This window comes from Elephantulus edwardii, unplaced genomic scaffold (assembly GCF_000299155.1).
Source record: "Elephantulus edwardii isolate Elephantulus edwardi_28Jun2011 unplaced genomic scaffold, EleEdw1.0 scaffold00167, whole genome shotgun sequence".
Taxonomy (NCBI): Eukaryota; Metazoa; Chordata; class Mammalia; order Macroscelidea; family Macroscelididae; genus Elephantulus; species Elephantulus edwardii.
This window is the reverse complement of record NW_006399917.1, coordinates 1,323,135-1,329,432: the sequence shown is the minus strand read 5'-3', so window position 1 is coordinate 1,329,432 and position 6,298 is coordinate 1,323,135. Positions and strand designations below refer to the sequence as shown.

At 41.8% G+C, this 6,298-nt stretch overlaps 1 protein-coding gene across 1 annotated transcript in view; it reads left to right on the top strand.

The window, feature by feature from the left end:
• Positions 1-4,960: 4,960 nt before the first annotated feature.
• The window catches only part of WDR19 (WD repeat domain 19), a 137,715-nt gene continuing 136,377 nt past the window's right edge, over positions 4,961-6,298 (top strand). The window contains exons 1-2 of the mRNA XM_006895406.1: positions 4,961-5,046; positions 5,364-5,429. The gene's annotated coding sequence lies outside the window, so the exon portion shown is untranslated. The remainder of the gene's footprint in view (positions 5,047-5,363; positions 5,430-6,298) is intronic.

Sequence of the window (6,298 nt, the reverse complement as noted above, 5' to 3'; positions counted from 1 at the left end):
AAAACAATTATCAGTTTCTGCAAGCAAGGTTTATCATTTGCATAATGCAGGTTGTCCTTTCTCCAATCTTGATGGCACATCCTGCTGCATATCGCCCAATTTCTAGAATGATTTGTCCAGCATACAGATTGAATAGGAATGGAGAATGGATACAACCATGGGAAATATCTTTTCTGATTTTAAACCTTGCTCTAATCAGATGACAGCTTCTTGATTGGGGTATAGATTTCCTGCAAGCACAATCAATTGTTTAGGGATTTTCATGCTTCTTAACGTTAACTATAACTTGTTATGACCCACATAGTCAGATGCCGTTGCATAATCAAACATAAGTAAACCTCTTTCTGGTATTTTCTGCTTTTACAACCTCTATCTGACATCAGCAATGACATCCCATGTTTAATGGCCTCTTCTGAATTCTGCTGGACTTTCTGGACTCTGCACTCTGGAGACGTCCCTGTCAACAGACTTTCCTAATACAATTAATCTTTTGATTTCCTGACTGCTAATACCAAGAGTACGGGAGTTCTGGTGACCTAGTGGTAAGAAGCTGTGTTGCAATCCTAAAGGTATTCAGTTTGAATCCACCAGCTGCTCCACAGGAAAAGGATGGGCAATCTCCTCCAGTGCACTTAACTGCCTCTGAAAACCCAGTGGAGGGTCAGCTATGGGTCGGTTCAGAATCAAGAGTACATGGCAACAATAACGCCAGAAGTGTTGCTTGCGGACCTGAGAGGGATAAATTGTTAACAATCTCAAACTCTTGTCCATATGTGCTGCCAATTCGCGCAGTGGTGAGAAGCTTTGTTTTCTTGATGTTGAACTGTAATCCATATTGAAGATTCTAGTCTTTGACCTTCTGCTGCAAATGCTTCAGGTCCTCCTTAGCCAAGTTATCTGCATAATGCAAGTTGTTGATTCCAATTCTGATTCCCCATTCCTCCTCATAGAGACTGGTCTCCAGAATTAGAAGTTATTTTTTCCTGCCTGTTGTGGCCCATTTAAAAAAAGTTTTAATCATAAACTTTGACTACTCAGTAGAGATTTGAGTAGAAAAACAAAACTACATCGCTTTTAGCCTTGAAACGTGGAGGGGAAAATGGAACGGGATTAGAGGGCGCGTTCAAACCGCCTGTTTCGTACACTATGTGAAAAGTCTTCAGCTTACACATCCTTCAAGACTTCCTCGCCGCCCAAATCAGCTTCTCACCAACTAAGGGTCAATATTTACGCAGGCGCCTTTCCGGAGCTTATAGAGCCCGCCTCCTGGGGATACTAATCCAATCAGAAGCTAGCTCCGCACGGCTCACGTGACACAGGTCCACGCCTCCCGCCCTCTCTGCGAGGAGCTCTGCATTCGATCCCGTCCTGCGATGCTCCGCCCTTCAGGCGGCGCCCGCTGATTGGTGGCTTCTGAACGGTCTCCTGGGTGACGGGAACGCGGTAGTCTTGTTGGATAAGACTGAGTGCGCTTGCGCATTGCTCGATCGCGCGGCTGGTGGAGCTTTGAGATGAAGGTAAATAACTTAAAAAACCTTGGGGAGGGAGTGGAAGACATGATCGCTGGGCCTTCTCTTAGCTCTCTTAGGAGAGGCCATGTGCCCTCTTCAATCCTCCCCATTGCGTGACAGGTTGGGAAGTGAGCAGGGTGCCTAGGGAAGAGGAGGGCGGGGGCGAAGTTAAAGGAAAATCAAGAAAAAGAAGACGCAAGGGAGAAAGAGGCCTCATTGCTGGAGACCGCAAAAGAGGTTGGCGCTTTGCAGGAGGGAATTCCAGAAGTGAGCTGACTGGATCAGAAGAGATCATGAATTTCTCTGGGTGGAAAGATCTGGTCGTGAATGCGTTTGGGGTGTCTTGGTGAAGTTGACTTGGTCGGGTGTTGTGCTTTGCCTTATTTCTTGCAGTTAAGCCCTAGCAAGCCGCAAAACTGCCCAGCGCCTTAAGCACACAACCTTAAAAAAGTAAAAAACCTTGAATGAACCGTCTCAAATTATTTTGTCTGTGGCTGATTTCAACTACAGATCCTGTGATGGTGGGGACATCTGCCCCCAGCAGCCACAGTTCTCACTCACTTTCATGCACGATGCCCTTTGCACGTAGTTTCTAGGCTTGGATCTCCCCTGAACCACTGGGTCACACTTTACTGCTTCACTTTATGTCAACAATACCACTCACCTTGATCTGGAATGGAAAGCTCAAATTTCAGATAGCTGTAAACATCCTAATGCTTCTTCATGGCCATTGTGAAAATTGAAATCTGTAGACTTGTAACTCTGATTTTTAAAAAACCCAAACTCCATAACTTGTGATGTATGCCACATGAGATATTATTGACCTTTTATAATTGGTAATTCTGTGGTAAGAAGCAGCAATATTTAAATCTTCTTTATACGAGTTTTGAAGGTAGCACTTTTCCCGTGAGCACTGTATATGGAACATCATATACAGAAGACCCCCAGCAAAAAGGATTGACATAGTGTCTACAGCAATGCACTTCAGTGTGTCAGAGATGATGAGGATGGCACAGGATAGGACAAGCAAGGTTCAGATCTGTGCTTAGAGTCACTGTGAGTCATACTCAACTCGATGGCATCTAATTCCACATATAGATCCACTGAAGAAAAGTTATATAAGATCACCAACAAAGGCAAGTCTGCCACAAAGCTCATGAAACTGGAGTTTCTGGGTAATCTAGACAGGTTTCTTAAAATTTGCAGAAGTAAAGATGTTTTTATGTTTTTCAACTGTGCTCAGACCTCACAAAAATGTTTTAAACCTGTTGTTAAAGCAGAGATGAGTTTCATCTTCATATACATTGTTCACTGACTAGTGTTTAAACTTGAGCATTGGAAGAATTTTGTGTTGCCAAACTATCAAGTCTCCTGTAATCCTATCTAAACTTCATATACCTATAATAAGGGCATCATAGCTTTAGTAATCTTGAAATCTGAATTTCTCACTGATCTGTGTTCCTGTTGGATATAAATAAATACTGCAAGCCAGTGTCATGTTTAAAGAATTTTTGTCAGGCAAAAATAATATTTTAACTCAGTATGACAAAAATGTTGTGATTTCAACCTACCAATGTAAAAATTGTCAGTGAGGTGGTTTTCATTTCTCTTAAAATATTTTTAAATTCTGTATTTTCCAAAAATTACTGGTATAGTACATAGACAGTGAACTACCAGAGATTCAAGCTAAGTTGGGTTCTGAAAAGGCTGTGGCTATGTGGGGACATTGCCGATTTCAGATGGATCTTGGCTCAAAGTGTAGAGTACCAGAAAAATGTCTATGTTTTATTGACAGAGGCATTTGACTCTGTGAATCATAACAAATTGTGGCTAACATTGAAAAGAATGGGAATCCCAGAAAACTTGATTGTGCTCGTTCAAAACTTGTGTTTGTAAAGGAAGCAATCGTCACAGCCTAGCAAGTAAAGACTTTGTGGTTCAAAAGAAAGCATCAGAGATATGTCCTTTCTCCATACCTTTTCAATTTGTATATGGAATAACAGATCATTTAGAAGGCTGAACTTTATAAGGAGGAATATAGCTTCAAGATTGGAGGTAGACTCATCAACAGCCTGTGTTATGCAGATGACACAACCTTGATTGCCAAACCTGAGGGGGACCTGAGGTACTTGGTGCAGAAGATCAAGGACTGCAGTGCAGTGGATTGCAGTTCAACATCAAAAAGACAAAGATTCGCACCACTAGGCCAATTGGCAGCACCATGATGGATGGAGAAGAGATTGAGGATATTCATCTTGCTTAGATCCACAATCAACACTCTTGGGACCAGCAGTCAGGAAATTTAAAAAAAAAAAAAACACACCAAAAACTGCATTAGGAAAGTCTGTTGTCAGGGACCTCTCCAGTGACAATGATGTCACTCTAGAGACCAACGTGTGACTAATTCAGACCACGGTCTTCGCAGCTACTTGTCATGCATCAGAGAGCTGGACAATAACCAAAGAGGACAGAAGAAGAATTGATGCCTTTGAGTTGTGGGGCTGGAGAAGAATATTAAACATACCCTGGACTGCCAAAAGAACAAACGGATCTGTCCTGGAGAGGGTGAAACCAGGCTGCTCATTGGAGGCGTGGATTCTGAAGCTCGGTCTCACATATTTGGGGCATGTTGCCACGAGGGACCAGTTCTTGGAGAAGGATATTATACTTAGAAGGGTGGAGTGACAATTCAGGAGAGGAAGGCCTTAGATGAAATGGATTGACATACTAACTGGGGTAACGGGGATAGGGGTGTCAGAGACAGATTAGCTCAAGATAGGGCAAGGTTGAGGCCTTTTGTTTACAGGGCCGCTTTAAGTCCCAGTAAACTTGATAGCACATAACAACTTGTGTATTTTATACTTTATGTTATTGTTATGTGCTGTCTAGTTGCCTGTGACCCTGTGTACAGCAGCTCTGAACCCTGCCCTGTCCTGAGCCAATATCACTTACTCTGTTACACCTACCCTCATTACCCCAGTCACTGTATCTATCTAGCTCATCCAGGGTATTCCTTTATGTTGCTGTTGTTGTTGTTATGTACCGTCGAGTCATTTGCGACTCATAGCGACCCTATGCACAACAGCCCTAAACCCTGCTCTATCCTGTGCCAATTGCATTGCCTCTGACACCCACATCCCGATTAGCCCAGTCACTGAATCAATCCACCTCATAGAGGGTCTTCCCCTCCTGCGCTGTCCCTCGACTCTACCCAGCATGATGTTCCTCTCCAAAGACCTGTCTCTCCGTACAGCAAGTCCAAAGTATGTCAGACGAAGTCCCAAAATCTTTGGACTAACCACATTTCAGTCAGTTTTTCAGTTGTTGCATGTTAGCTTGTGTGTATTGGATACCACAGTTCTAGATATTGTAATGAGAATTCTTTTTTCTTCAGCTGATACCCTAATCTACTAAAATTCAAAATTGTATCTTTATTTTTTTAGCGTGTTTTCTCAGTGGTAGAAAAGACACTGGCTGACACACCATTACAGTTCACGTGGCAAAAAACTTCAGGAAACTACCTTGCAGTAACAGGGTAAGAAACGGAATATGTTTTCAGTAACTTATCTCTATTCCAGATGGATGGGTGTCCACATGATCTCATCATGTGATACAGTAGAATTTCTTGTGCAACAGCTGTGTAACAGGAAAATAAATATGTTCACCTTTATTAACATCACGACTCAGAAAATTTTATTGGCAAGGTAATTCTTAAAAAATAATTTTATATACAAATTAAGAAGCACAGAAATGGCTTTTATGGTGGCTTAATTTTTAAATACAAGTTACGACAATCTGAAGAGAGATTAAGAAAACATTTTAGTCATATCTTTGTGTCCTGGTTTCTTTTAGCGCAGAGCATAGTGTGAAAATCTTTAATCGCCATGGGCAGAAAAGAAGTGAAATTAACTTACCGGGGTAAGTATGGATGGGATAGTGAGCTATCCACTGGGCTGCTGATCTCAGGCTGGGAGTTTAAACCCACAGGAGAAAGAGGAAGCATTCTGCTCCCTTCAGTAGTTACAGCCCCAGAAATCCTCTGAGGACATTCTGTTCTGTCCTGTTGGAATCAACCATTGACAGTGGTTTGTTTTGTTCTTGATGAAGTATAAAGAAATATTAAAATGTTTTCAAGCTTTGTTATCTAAAATAGTACCATGCTTTAACTATGTTGTTTTCATGCACAGCCAAGTCAGAGAAGACTCAGAGCTGACACTCCCATGGGTTTTCAGAGGCTGTAAATCACATGAGAGGAGCTTGCCCATCATTCAGCGCTGGAGGAGCAGCTGGTGGATTAAAACCACATGCTTTTGGGGTGGCAGCACAACTCTCTATCACTCTGTCACCAGAGCTTCTTGTTTTGACTATAATCAAATGTAGTTTTATGACTCGTGTGTAACCCCTATCTCTTTTTTTGTGGGTGTTCTCTGTTTTTATTATTGTGGTGGTGTTATGTGCCTTCAAATCAGAACTGACTTATAGCTGACCCTCCAGTGGGTTTCCAAAGCTGTAAATTGCACAGGAGGGGATTGTTCATCTCACTCCCATGCAACAGCTAGTGGATTTGAACCTCTTGCCTTTAAACAGTACAACTCCTTTACCCTCTAGGCTACCAAAGCTCCCATTTTAATGAAGTATGCAGATACAGAGCATGTAAATTAGAGAAATAGATTTTCAAGATTTGTTACCTAAAATAATACTGTGTTAATTATAAAACTCACACATTTACAAGGAAGCTTTAAGGCAAGTATATATGAAAAAAAATCTTATTATAAACGTGTGTGTGT